At 36.0% G+C, this 13105-nt stretch overlaps 1 protein-coding gene and 1 pseudogene across 5 annotated transcripts in view; one reads left to right on the top strand and one right to left on the bottom strand.

The window, feature by feature from the left end:
• Positions 1 to 13105, bottom strand: part of RASAL2 (RAS protein activator like 2) — a 233474-nt gene that overhangs the window by 144038 nt on the left and 76331 nt on the right. The window lies entirely within an intron of this gene.
• Positions 3480 to 3921, top strand: LOC102439108 (annotated as a pseudogene).

Below are 13105 nucleotides of genomic sequence, written 5' to 3'. Positions count from 1 at the left end.
GGTGAGGATTAAAACACACAAACACACACACACACACACACGCACACACACACACACACACACACACAAAGAAGCTGAGTAAACCCAAAGAAATCCAAGACAAGACCCATCATAATTAACTTCTGAAAGCTAAAGACAAAAAATAAGTTGTGAAAGCAGTCAGAAAAAATGACATGGTACCTCTAGGGAAACAACAATCCAAATGACAGTCGATTTCTCATCTAAACTTATAAAGAAAGTAGAACAAAATTTTTCAAATGCTGAAAGAAAACTGTCAACTTCAAATTCTATACCTGATGAAATTATACTTGTGAAATGAAGGGGAAATTAAGGCATTCTCAGTTGAAGGAAAGCTCAAAACCTATGAACTAGGAGATCACAGTTCAATTCCCCGTCAGGGCACATGCATGGGTTTCAGGCTTGATCCCCAGTGTGGGACATGCAGGAAGCAGCCATTCAATGATTCTCACTCATCATTGATGTTTCTCTCTCTCTCTCTCTCTCTCTCTCTCTCTCTCTCTCTCTCTCTCTCCCTTCCTCTCTAAAATAAAAATATATTTTTTTAAAAAGAATGGCAAAAGAGAATTCTTCAGAGAGAAAATAATAAAGAGAAATTTTAGAGCATTAGAAAGGAAGAAAAAATAATAAAAAGAACAGAAATATGAGGATATATTCTATCATCCTCAGGAGTTTATAGATATTTTATTATAACAAAAATCATAATACCATCTGATACTTAAGATAATATTTTAAAGTGGGAAAGGTAGACAGACCTAAGTAGGTTTATACACTATACTCAAAGTGATAAAATGTTGATACCAGTAAACTGTGAGGTCAAATACGAATATTATACTACCTCTAGAGCAGTGGTTCTCAACCTTCCTAATGCTGCGACCCTTTAATACAGTTCCTCATGTTGTGGTGACCCCCAACCATAAAATTATTTTCGTTGCTACTTCATAACTGTAATTTTGTTACTGTTATGAATCGTAATGTAAATATCTGATATGCAGGATGTAGTCAGATGACCCCTGTGAAAGAGTCGTTCGACCCCCAAAGGGGTCGCCACCCACAGGTTGAGAACCGCTGCTCTAGAGCAACCACTAAGAAAACTAAAAACAAACTATGAATAAATAGCCCTGGTGGGTTTGGCTCAGTGGATTGAGCATCGACCTGCAGACTGAAGGGTCCCAGATTCCATTCCGGTCAAGGGCAAATGCCTGGGTTGCGGACTCGGTTGCCAGTAGGGGGCGTGCAGGAGGCAGCTGATCAATGATTCTCTCTCATCATTGATGTTTCTATTTCTCTCTTCCTCTCTGAAATCAATAAAAGATATTTTTTAAAAACTATGAACAAATCAAAAAACAAACCTGTGGATGAACAAAGGCAGTTCTCTTTGTGCTTTGCATAGGGGTCCCTAAGTAAGTGACCAGTTGAACAAGGAGAGAGCTACAGGTAAACACCATAGCAAGAGAACAAAGAAAAATCATATGGAAAGAGCTTTTCAGACTAAGTGATCCAATTAAAGCATCTTCATGTACCACTCCATGTGTGTATGTTTTGGGGGAGGAGGGTGAAATTCATCTGTACTTTTATTATCTGCATTGAATAGTTAGCATATGAAGAGAATTTCAGAATAAGGGACATGCTTTAAGATTGTGTGATGATTCTAGTATGTGGAGGCTAGGCACTGATATTCTGGTATTTAAGTTTTATTTAACTTCCATCCTCTTTATAACATCCTAAACTGGTGGGAGTTTTAAAAAATAAGCCCTCTTGTAATATTATTGGTCCTTGAGCTGGACAGAGATGTTTTGCCCTTAAAATAAAGTAATAAAAACCTCATCCTAGCTTATTAAAAACAGTTAAATGGCATTAAAATATTTTTCAATGTGGCTCAGGGGTTAAGCATCGACCTATGAACCTGGAGGTCACAGTTCAATTCCCAGTCAGGGAACATGCAGGAGGCAGCCAATCAATGATTCTTTCTCATCATTAATGTTTCTATCTTTCTGCCTCTCCCTTCCTCTCTGAAATCAATTTAAAAAATTAAATATATATATATATATATATGTAAAGTTCTTTATAGTTTGCTTAAAATACCATCACTAATAGGAAGGAATGTTAATTGTGCCCTTTGCAAAGAATGCTTAAAGAATAGAATCACTAAGCACCCATTTCAGCTACCATTATTTAACATATATTGTCAGTAATTTACATTTTTCTGCCAATAGTATAAAATCTTTATTAGTGTTTATAGTACATCCATAGTATATAACGCATTCCACTAAACATATACCAGGCATGAACCCTGCCTATCTTAAAAAACAAAACAAACAAAATAAAAAAACACAACAACTGGATCTGGGAATAAACCCACAAATGCTGACAACAACTCATATGTTCTAACCACCAGATACTACTTTTCTACAGAACAACAAACCACACACATAGCATTCAAAATACCCTTTATTTTGACCAAGGTTATGGTTATGTTCTGTGCTAAGTTATAGTTGAATTGGTATTCTATAAGCTTCAAACTACTTTGACATTTTGGTGAAAACATCTAAGATTGTGGACACAACACAAGATTTCTATTTTGTAAAGACAAGTGAATAAATAATCATCAACAAATCCAAAAACTAAGAGAAAAAGTAATTACAGATATGTCAGTGAGAAAATTCACATGAGAAAGACAGGAAAAATGCCTGTGGTTTACTGACTAAAGCTCAGTCACTAAGAACCTGTATACTCATATGGATAAGGTTTCATAATCATAGATTCAGTCATTACTCATATTACTCTTCTCTTTGCTTCCTCACAAAGATAATACTGGCCTTGAGCATGAGAAATTGACTACTAACTGCCTCAGGTAAAAATATGACAATCACCCTGGCAATGAAGACAAATCGACAAGTTCAATATAATCAAGCTTTTAGTTGGAAACTAAATCACACCTAACTAAAAACATACTTATATTTCTATTTTCTGCACAGGTGTAGAAAGTTGCTAATTACTGAAACTATTCAATTAATACTAAAATATTATAAATACCTGGTACAAATATTTATTAAATGAACAAATACATAGATATAAAACAGCAAGACTGTCGCGTGTTTAGATAACAAATGGAAAACGAAATGTGACTTAAGGTCTCAAAACACCAAATCATTATTTTGGATCAGGATATGTCCTTTACAAAATATAAGTGTAAATATATCCAAGAGAAATGAAAACATACTAGTATATCCGTGTAAAAACTTGTTCATGACTTTTCATAGCATTGTTCACAATAGCCAAAAAAACAATTCAATGTCCATTAACTGGTGAATACACAAATAAAAATGTAGTGTAGCCACATAATAGAATATTATTTAGTTATAAAAAGAAAAAAGTATTGATAGATGCTATAACATGGATGAACCCTGAAAGTATTATGCTAAATAAAAGAGGCCAGCTCTTGCACCTCAGCCACTGGCATGCCATCCAGACTTCAGGGCCACGTGAGTCACGGCCACATCTGTAAGCACAGGAAGCATTGGGGGCAGGGGGGTTATGCTGGTGGCTTGCATCATCACAGGATCAACTTTGACAAATATTACCCAGGTTTCTTTGGGAAAGTTGATATGAGGCATTACCACTTAAAGAGGAACCAGAGCTTCTGCCCAACCTGTCAACCTTGAAAAACTGTGGTCCCTGGTCAGTGAGCAGACACGGGTAAATGCTGCCAAAAGCAAGACTGGAGCTGCTCCTATCACTGATGTGGTGTGATCGGGCTCCTACAAAGTTCTGGGGAAGGGAAAGCTCCCAAAGCAGCCTGTCACTGTGAAGGCCAAATTCTTCAGCCGAAGAGCTGAGAAGATTAAGGGTGTTGGTGGGGCCTGTGTCCTGGTAGCTTGAAGCTACATGGAGGGGAGGTCATTAAAATGTCCACAAGTTAAAAACAAACCAAAAAAAAGAGGCCAGACACAAAGGCCACACATTGTATAATTCCATTATATGAAATCTGTAGGCAAATCTATAAATCTAGAGAGACAAAAGTACATTAGTGGTTACCTATGGACTCTGCCTATCTTTAACAAAAAGACTTGGATCTGGGAATAAACCCACAAACACTGGTGGGGGGTTAAGTGCATGCTGGGAAGTGACTGCTAATAGGTACTGAGTTTTTTTTCTGGTGTTATAAAATTTATTGCAGTGTGGCTGAACAACTCTGTGAATATACTCAAAACAACTGAATTGTACAAAAGGACAAATATTATATGATTCCACTTATGTAAGATACCTGGAGTAGTCAAATTCAGAGACAGAAAGTAGAATGGAGGTTCTCAGAGTCAGAGAATCATCAAACATATCATCAAACCTCAGAGGGAAGGCAGGGGATGGCGAGGGGGGTGAGGGGGATTAGAGATCAACCAAAGGACTTGTATGCATGCATATAAGCATAACCAATGGACAGAGACACTGGGGCGGTGGGGGAATGTCCTGGGGGGTGGGAGTGGCTGGGGAGCGTCGATGGGGAAAAAGGAGACGTATGTAATACTTTAAACAATAAAGAATAAAAAAATAAAATAAGGTGTGTGTATATAAAGTAAGAACATTAAAATTGCCACCACTATGGGTAAAATAAGGTGTGTGTATATAAAGTAAGAACATTAAAATTGCCACCACTATGGGTAAACTCTAAGTCTATAATCATGAAAGTTGAGTGGTTCAGCTAATAGCCTCTGATTAGCCTAGAATAAGATGATCAAACATGCCAAGGTCAGAATGCTAGTCTTAATTTAACATTCTGACTGCCTCTACACTACATCTCCCGCGCGCACAGAGCTGAACGATTTCATCTACTCCTTGGCTCCAACTTCCATGCACTGATCGCTACTCCTATATTCCTCTTGCTCCATTATTCTGCGGTGCTCATTGGGCAGAAACTCCCAGGTTTTTGAAAACCTCTCAAAATCATATGCTCAGAATCCACAAAAATGGAAGAGTAAGAAAAGAGACCTGGAATAAGAAAAACCTGGGACTCACCACTGACTAGCTGGGTAGTCATCGGGAAGTAACTGAACCTTTCTGAGTTTCTACTTCCTTACTTTTAAAATGAGAATAACTACCCCCACAGGATTATTCAGAGGATTAAACCATATAACTGTGTATAAAATACCCAGAGGTTGACAAACCAAGCATTTTAAAGTTTGAGCATATATGTGACTATGTCATGCAACACTTTAAGTTTTACACTAATATACTGCATTAATAACCTCATCATTGTTGAGACCTTTGTTCCCTAATGTTACAGACTGAACTATGTCCCCCTAAAGATCATATGTTGAAGCCCTAGCCCTCAGTGTGACTATATTTGGACATAGGAGCTTTAAAGAGGTAATTAAGGTTAAACGAGGTCATAATGAGATGGGGCCCTAATTCAATAGGACTGGTGTCTTTTAAAAGAGGAAGACACAATGAAGGCACCTATGAACAAAAGAAAGGACAAGTGAGAATACAACAAAAAGACAGACCCATCTGCAAGCTGACAAAGCCTCAGGAGAAAGCAACCCACCCACACCTTGATCTTAAGACTTCTAGCCTGTAGAATTGTGAGAAAATAAATTTCTGTTTTTTAAGCTATATAGTCTGTCCTACTCTGTGGTATTTTGTTATGGCAGCCTTAGCAGATTAATATACCCAGAATACATTTATTGAAAATGAAAGGCCCAGCTGGCATGGTTCAGTGGTTGAGCATCAACCTGTGAACCACGAGGTCACGGTTCAATTTCTGGTCAAGGCAATGCTCTGGTCACAGGCTGGATCCCCAGTTGGGCGTGCAGGAGGCAGCGATCAATGATTATCTTTCATCATTGATGTTTCTCTCTCTCTTTCCTCTCTGAAATCAATAAAAAAAATGTTAATGAAAGAATTATATTGATATATTGAATAATTTTAAATACAGTAGAATTATACATAAGTAGCCTAAAGTATTGAAGTTCATTGCTTTAATTTTTAAAACTTATTAACTTCAAAGCTGCTTAACAACAGACAACATAAATATCATAAATGACAAAATATTGGATCAACAACTTCAGGACAGCTTAGATGCAACAGATGGATGACAAAATGTTAGCTGAATAGGTGGTATGCATGCTGAAACACAGATTCTTAGGAGAAATAGTAAGAAGAAAATATTTCTCTGAATTTATAGAAACATCTATTGTTAACTGATTATAATATAAAGCAAACAGAAGTTCCAATTATAGAAAAGATCTAGGCACTAGGTAAGTTCTTATACTAACTAGACTTTACCACTGTTTATTATATGTACTTCTTGTGAACATAGCCTACTTTTTTTTCTAATATGGTTACTGTTTCCCTAGAATAAGTAAGGAAGTTGCACATCCTATATAATAAAAGGCTAATATGCAAATAGACCAAACGACAGAACAACCAAACAACCAGTCGCTATGATGTGCGTTGACCACCAGGCCATTGGCAGCAGAGCATGGAACATGGTGGGTGTCGGCTGCGGCAGCAGGACGGTGGAGCAGGTGAGCAGAGATGCCAGACCAAGGCGGGGCGCCAGTCCCTGTCATCAGGGTGAGCCTCTGGTGGTTACTGAAAATTCTTTGCTGCTATGCACTGTGGTCCCGCCCAGTACTCACACCTGCTACTGGCACCAGCCCTGTTTGCACCCGCTGCCAGTGCCGGAGCTGCCACTCGCACCTACAACCAGAGCTTTCACTCGCTGCCGGTGCCAGTCCCGATTGCTCGGCGCCGTCAGTGGGTGCGAGCGGTGGTTGCCAGCTCCGATTGCCCCTGAGGGCTTCACCACCTCCCCCTGCTCCTGAGGGGCAATTGTGGCAGCAGCCACCACTCGCACCTACTGATGGCGCCAGCCCCAATCACTTCACACCATCAGCGGGCTTTGAGTGGGGCCAGTGCCACCAGTGCATGGGAGTGGTGGCAGTAGGAGCGGGTCTGTCGGCAGACAAGACAGGGGGCTGCAGCGGAAGGGGCTAGGCAGGGGTGCGGAGGATGGGCCAAGACCCGCCCCTGTGCCCACTGTAGTCTCATGGCCCATAGTTCCTTTCAAGGTGCACTGGGCCCCTAGTTAATAAATAATGTGCTATGTTCCCAGCACCAATAACAGTGTCTTAGGAACTCAATAAACAATTCTTGAATTAATGTATAGGGTCCTTTTCAATAACATTTTGTATGTAAAAGTTGTTAAAATCATACTCTTTTCCTTGTGAGGAATGAGATTATTAAAATATTTGAGAAAAAAAGTCTTCTAATTTCTAAGTTAGGGGGTCTTTAATAACATAACACTGGGAAAGAGGATATTCTTATTACTATGACATGATAAAGCACAAACTGTAACCAGAAAGGAGAACTACCTAAGGTATATTTAATTTTCTTTCTTATTTCATTTTTTAATTAGTTTACTTCCTTACTCTTTTTAAGCTTTCATTCCTACCTATACATATTAACAGAGGAAGAAAAATAATTTAGGCATAAAATTGCCTCCCAGTAATTTCTACTTTCTAAGTGTTACATACATTAGATATATGGTTTACATACCATGTACTCTTACAATTTATAGTTTCTACTTAGTTTCACAGAGCTAGTAAGTGGCAGCCATTAGATTATATGAAATTTTGTTGATCTGATATGCCATAATCTTTAGTTATTCCTCTCTTAATGGGTGTTCAATATATTTCCCCTATTGCAAGCAAGTTGACTCCATGCTTAGCCATGGGCCCAAATGCAGCTGGAATTACTTTTAGCTATAAGAAAATGTTTAATTTTTTAAATATTATATCATTTGACCTACACATTGTATCAGATGAAGGAATACATACTGTTCAACTGGAGAATTGAACACAGAATAGTAGTGAAACCTTAAGCTTCTCCCTCTTAAATTGGTTGAGGACCCTAAGTATAGTATATTTCATTGCTTTAAGCTTGAGGGTAATTGTGTTCAGTTATAAGAAATTATTATTTGTTTATGCTCAGAAGATGCACATGCTCAGAACAAGTGTGAGTTTACAAAACTTAAGATTAAAACACTACAATTTATTTATACTAGTATTTAATAATTATAACAAACTTATGAATCAAGTATCCTTTTTCCTTATTTTTTAAAAATAACTGTATTCATGTAAATTCACTTTCTAATAGAAACAATATCTAATATAGAGAGAGCTGCTATGTGCCAAACACTATTTTAAATGTATTAAATACATACATACATTATTTAATGCCTCTGACATCTTGCAATTTATATTAAAGAAGAAAAGTAACAAACACTAGTGGGTTTAAAATTAATAAATATATTGATTTTCTTAACACAGTCTTAAAGATATCTATGTTCTTATATTCTCATACCTTGCCACAATACTGTAATAACTTACATAGCATTTTCAAATTTTACTTATCACTTGTGAGAAAGGAATTACTATTCCACAAAAGTGTAAAGAGAAATTAAGAGGTTAAATTTCACAAATGCTAATTGGCATAGATGGAAGCAGAATTCACATCCGTTAGGCCAATCATACTCTTTTTCTTGTGAGGAAAGAGAAATAAAGATCCACAACTGCAGGTTAGAAAATCACTGGCACAGACTGTATGCTGGGTAGAAGCTACAAGAGAAAAGTAGATCTCAAGAGAAAAGTAGATCTCTTGACAAAAAATAGCTCCAATCTTTGCATTAAAATTACAGTTCAATTTAAAGAGCTTGGCTCTCCACTGGTGAAGCACTTAGAAGGTATAGTAACTGTTTAATAAAAATTGCTGACCTGACTGGTAGGAATAGTATGTACTATTCTTTAATTATTGAACTTAAAATCCCTTATAAGTACACTTTAAACTTTGGATATGCTTCCACATGCATAATTATTCTATGATTAGAATGGATATTAGGATGTAATAAATGCAGAATATTTTATATCTCCTTAAGTAGAAAAAAATGTGTAAAAAGCAGGTGCACATTCTCAAAACACTCACACATGGTCAACAATTTGTCATACTTGCTAAAAACTGAAAGTTAACTACAACAGTCTAAAAATGTTTATAAACACAAATATTTTTTTAAAAACCTATAGCTTTCTTTTATCAAATGCGCACGTTAACCATTGAGATGCATTGAGTCTAAGAATTTATTTTAAACTCTTAATTCTCTTTGATGCTCCTTTACATAAGCCTATGATCACCTGACAAGGAAACAGGTATACTAGTATCCAAGGAAATGCAACAACCTAGACTTTCAAAAAATATTTTTTAAAATATATTTTTATTGATTTCAAAGAGGAAGGGAGAGGGAGAGATAGAAACATCAATGATGAGAGAGTCATTGATCGGCTGCCTCCTACATGCCCCACACTGGGGATCGAGCCCACAACCCGGCATGTGCCCTTGACTAGAATCGAACCCAGGACCCTTCAGTCTGAAGGCCGACACTCTATCCACTGAGCCAAACCAGCTAGGGCTCAAAAATTTTAATGGAATGTTAATAGAGGCATATCAAGAAAGATTTTACTCTTAGTAGTTATCTGTAAGCCAAGAGTAAGCAAAAAAAACAAAAACACTTAAGTACATCATTAAAACTCACTGAGTCAAGGAAAATCTAGGGAAAGCAGAGTTTAGGAAAAATACTGAGTTATTGGTACACATATATTTGCAAAATTACTTATTTTTCACTTATATATCACTCTTTCACATTCTCTAATTTTATTTTAAAATATATTAAATTACACTGCAATAACAAAATTCTTTAATTCCCACAATTTTAGAGTTAAAAGCTCTGCTGATGTGGCCAATCTCATAAGAAAGATAAGCTAAAGTTTTCTAATGATCACAGCTTGTCCAAAAATTCTCTCAACTGGATGAAAATAGTATCAAAGTTTCAGTGTTAACATTTTCAAGGAAAACAAAACAAAACAAACAAATACAAATAGGTCTTAACACATAATTGAGACAACTTATCAGATTAGGTCAGTCATTTCCAAGGCAATCAGAGGTTTTCCTTTTTTTTTTTTTGGCTTTAACAATACTACCATCAACATAAAATTTTTTAAAATGTAAACAAGTCCTAATGAGGTTTTTAAAAATCTGACAATTCTGTTTCCTGAATCAAACACAAATTTCAATTTTGTTATTTGAAAACATATTCAAGATTTGCATCTTCCCCTTCCATATGCAAATTGTATATTTTTATGCATAAGCAAATCAAAATTCCAACATTTTAAAACCTACCAAAACAATTCTGCTATAAATAATAACATTTGTTAATATTTATAAAGGGATAACAGAAATTATGTTTTTTAATTCTCAACTTTGTCATGAGGAAATTATTCAATTATGCTTCCTCTAAATTGCATTTAACTTGAAAAACTTAAAGGTAAAAAAAAAAATAAACACTTTTTCACAGACTTCAAAACAGAGTTCAAGAGTACAACATAATACAAAAAATTATTTAACCAAATCCATATTTTACTGTTAATTACTATTCATTGAAGGAGGGCCTCTGAAGTAGTGTTTATCACTTTTTTAAAAGTGTACTTATTACATAAATTTGGCTCATAATGAGTAAATAGTGTGGTTTAGCTTATTATAAAACACAAGTAATTAAAATTCCAATAGTAATTAAATCAGGTATCTCTTTTTTCCCCCTTATGCATCACAATATACCTTCTCTTACTGGCTCACTGGTTGATTCTCCTTTTAGACTCAGCATCCTGGAGAAGCCATTGGAAAGAGTAGAGAAAATGCCACGGATGAAATATCCCTGCTGCTCAGACTCCACTGACCTCCCTGAAGTCGGTGATGGTCTCACAAATCTGATACTGCAGCGGGGTTCTGGCTCTGAAATAGATCTGGTGAATGGAACCCGAAGTGACCGGGTGTTGGCCAGGTTCAGCTTCTCTGCTGATGTTCCAAGGACCTCATTAGCAGAAGCAGCAGCATTATCATCAACCATCTTTGGCAGGACCTTTTGTTGTAGTTCATCCAAGTCTCCTTTATTTTTTTGCGTACTCTCTTTCTTGCCCACTTTGCACCTAAAGCTGGGATGTGTTTGCCACCGATAAGCACTCAATGGCTTTCCTAGATTGGAAACATCATGTTCATTTTTCTTCCTCTTGCTTTTCAATGGACCACACCATGGATAACTCTTTAAGCTTGTTCCTATCTCTGAATTTGCATAAGCAGGTTCTGATAAAGATCTTCGATAGCTTGGAGGATAAGATGATGTTTGTCTCTTAAAGATGTTCATCTTCCAGGACTCCATTTTTAAACAACTTCTCTAAGCTGAAAGTTCCCTCTACACTGTAGTCTTAGCAGTTGAACCACACTTGTCCGTGCAGTCCAAAACATTCAACTGCTTAAGTAGCTTTTTTTGTGTGGCTTTGAACCACAGCAGATGTTGCTGCTTAAGGACTGGTGTCATGTTATTCTATTACCCCATTTTCCCAGATCTCCGAAATTTCAGCAGCACCCAAAAATCTCTTGCCTGAAGCAAATTATCTTCAGAGAACAGCAAAAGTAAAGATTTGCAGATCATCTTGCTCCCTTCCAGTAGGTTACATGTCTGTACTAGGTTTTCAGGAAATGATTTTTAAAAAAATAAGAAGTGAAATAAAAGCAACAAAAACCCACAGACACCTCTATGGACCAATAGTATTTAAGTGTTCACCATGCAAATGATAGTAGGTTAAAAACAGAATGTGAAAGTACTCAAGCTGACAGCTACACTTTCTGGAAGAAAAAAACCCTGCCTAAAAGCCTGCTCTTTAAGTAACAGCTCTTCAGAATAGTTTTTGAAGTTCGGATTTCAGAAATTTAACTTCAAGCATTGCTATTTATAACACTTCTCTCAAAGTTAATATTGTTTTCCAACCAATAGGTAGTCTTGCTTTGAGTAGGCACTGCAAAGTAGAGGGAAAGGGACAAAAGAATGCCAAAATTTAAAGCCATTTTTATTGTAAATATATTATGGCGAATTTAAAAAAACACACATGAATGGATAAAAAGAGAAGAGGGATAAAGGACATTTGCTAGGAAAGACAGCAAAGAAAAAAATCTTGAGGCAAGATATTGTGGCAACTGGAACATAGGACCGTACATACTTAAATGATTTCTAGAAGGGAAAAGTTTGCTTTGTAAATTGAATTGGGGTAAGTTGTCTGGAAAACTATTCCCTATTTATTTAACCAAAGAAATTCCTTTATTCCTCTTTGTACTGCTTACAATTTTAAAAAAAGAGCTGACTATTTAAAATTTTGTTAAAGTAAGTACCTTCTATTGAACCAAGACCATGAATGCCAAGATTTTGGTTGGGTGTTTTTTTTAACTGTCTGCTCATAAACTCCTGAAAATAGGGGTTTCAAATGGAAAGCCTGACAGACTTTAGACCACCAGTAAAAGAGATATAACATGGCTATCAAATCTCTTTGCAAGTTAAATAAAAAATGATGATTTCATCTGAAAAACTAAAAAACTACCCATGTATTTGTATAACGTGTACAATGAAAAAGTTCTCACACAAGTCTCTCTTATTAATGTAAAAATAGTAAATTTAGTAATATACCTATTCTTTTAAACATATTCAAATGTTTTAATTATTTCTATTATCATAAAGCAATAAACTCATTTTCGTTTGCTTATATAGTCTCTAAACTTATACATTTCTATATTAATGTTGAAGTACTCGGCTTTCCCAAAAACATAATATATCAAATTAGAGTAACTTATAAGCATAATATGTTTCTTGTTTAAAAAAAACAAAAAACACACACTCAGAAATATGAATTTGAAGAAAGAAAAAGAATAAACATTAAGCTCTCGTCTCTATTATGGCACATCAACCAATCCACAAAAATTAATCTGTGATGGAAAATATAAGACAATAATGCTTGCCAAAGAATCCAGAAGAGAATATTTCTGTGAACTGAGGATAGACAAAATTTCTTAGAACGCAGAAAACAATAACCATAATAGGAAAACATTAATATGAATTCATAAAAATCAAAAATTTCTGTTCAATAGAACACATTAAGAAAATCATAATGGCTGTATCAGTGTACATTCCCACCAGCAGTGAATGAGAGTTTCT

The sequence above is a fragment of the Myotis lucifugus genome, unplaced genomic scaffold (genome assembly GCF_000147115.1).
Source record: "Myotis lucifugus unplaced genomic scaffold, Myoluc2.0 scaffold_54, whole genome shotgun sequence".
Classification (NCBI taxonomy): domain Eukaryota; kingdom Metazoa; phylum Chordata; class Mammalia; order Chiroptera; family Vespertilionidae; genus Myotis; species Myotis lucifugus.
This window is presented reverse-complemented; position numbering and strand designations above follow the sequence as displayed.